Below are 1,726 nucleotides of genomic sequence, written 5' to 3' on the forward strand. Positions count from 1 at the left end.
GCAGAGGGGTCTGTACAGCAAACCAGGTGAGGGTCTGCAGAGGCTGTAGGAGGGTCTGTACAGCAAACCAGGTGAGGGTCTGTAGAGGCTGCAGGAGCGTCTGTACAGCAAACCAGGGGGAGGTCTGCAGAGGCTGTGGGGGGTGGGGTCTGTGCACTGGCCAGTGCAGGCACTGGGAGTGTCAGTGCCTCTTGAGCCGAGTGTCTTCACACCTGGGGCACCGGGGTGCAGTGTGTGACTATTTATTACCACACTGAGGGCTTGCATGCCAAAGGCTGGCCCGGTGCCTCTGACACAGAGCTTCCCAGGCACAGTATTTGTGTGTTTGGTTATCTTTTAATGCAGGTTTTTCCTACCGTGCTGCCATCGACCTTCTTCTTATAGAAGTGATTGAGTTAATTTTAAACTGCATTATTTTGTTTGTTGCAAACTAATAAGTGCCCATGATTTAAAGATAAATTGCAACAGTGCAGAAAGGCATGGAGTGCTACGTAGATGCCCTGTTGGCGTGCTTGGCTGCATGGTGTGGGGAAGCGTCAGGAGGCCCTCCACGCTGGCCTCCACTCTGCAGTGGCTGCACTGCGGGGGCCCTCAGGGGCCAGGGCAGGGATGGCCCGGGGGGAAGGGAGCTGTGGTGTGCCCATGGTGACTGTGCTGTGCCCATGGCTGCGGCTGTCTGTGCGGCCACGGCTCCCATGACCTGCCTCTCCTGTGCCTGTGTCTGTGGAGGTGCCAGAGGTTGCTTGCGCACATTTGTAAGGATGTGTCTAGGAGTGAGGCCTGTGCTGTCAGAAGGTGAACCCCACTGCTCTTGGGAGGTCAGAAGGTGAACCCCACTGCTCGTGGGAGGTCAGAAGGTGAACCCCACTGCTCGTGGGAGGTCAGAAGGTGAACCCCACTGCTCGTGGGAGGTCAGAAGGTGAACCCCACTGCTCGTGGGAGCTTGTGTCCTCCAGGCACCTGCACTTTCTAGCAGCAACCCCTGAGCACTGCAGACAGGGGCTCCATGAGTTCTTGCAGGACTCAGGCCTTGGGCAGAGCCATCAAGAAGGTGTCGCTACAGGGCACCTATTCCATGGAGTTCCTGGGAGGCTGAGCTTTTCAGGTTTATCAGAAGAAACTGGGCCTTGTACAGCAAAGTCAGACATGAGGAGCAGAGAGAGAGGGTGGCTATGGGTTCTAAAGCGCTGTGGCTGTCTGTACCACAGCACTCCACCCCTGCCTTTTCATGGCCACCCTGGACATTGACCCCAATCAGACTTGATCTGGGAGCAGAGTTTGGCCTGGTCGGATCTGGTGACCTGTGTGGACTGTATGTGTCCTCGTCCCTGACACTCCCTCCAGGCCAGTGAGGCTTGAGCCATATCTGAGTTCTGTGGGGAAACACGTCTTGATAGGAAACTAAAGCAGACAGGGTATAGACCAGATGGTGGGTGTTCTGGGAAGGTGCCCTGACCTGGGTGACATGCGTGAGTGCGCCCTCAGGTCAAGTTTGTTGATACCGCAGAGGCCTTGTCAACACGAAAAGGGTGGGGGGCTGTTGCACCCTGCAGAGGCGCCCACGGTCCCTGCTCCCGGTACGCCCTCCCTGAGCAGAGTGGGGGCTGTGCTCGGAGCTGCTGCGCCCTGCAAAGGCGCCCATGGTTTCTGCTCCCGGTACGCCCTCCCTGAGCAGGATGGGGGGGCTGTGCTCGGAGCTGCTGCGCCCTGCAGAGGCGCCCACGGT

At 58.0% G+C, this 1,726-nt stretch overlaps 1 protein-coding gene across 4 annotated transcripts in view; it reads left to right on the forward strand.

Annotated features, from left to right (window-relative positions):
- The window catches only part of TCF25 (transcription factor 25), a 43,043-nt gene that overhangs the window by 22,474 nt on the left and 18,843 nt on the right, over positions 1-1,726 (forward strand). The window lies entirely within an intron of this gene.

This window comes from Sapajus apella, unplaced genomic scaffold (assembly GCF_009761245.1).
Source record: "Sapajus apella isolate SASKATOON/1434 unplaced genomic scaffold, GSC_monkey_1.0 scaffold15, whole genome shotgun sequence".
Taxonomy (NCBI): Eukaryota; Metazoa; Chordata; class Mammalia; order Primates; family Cebidae; genus Sapajus; species Sapajus apella.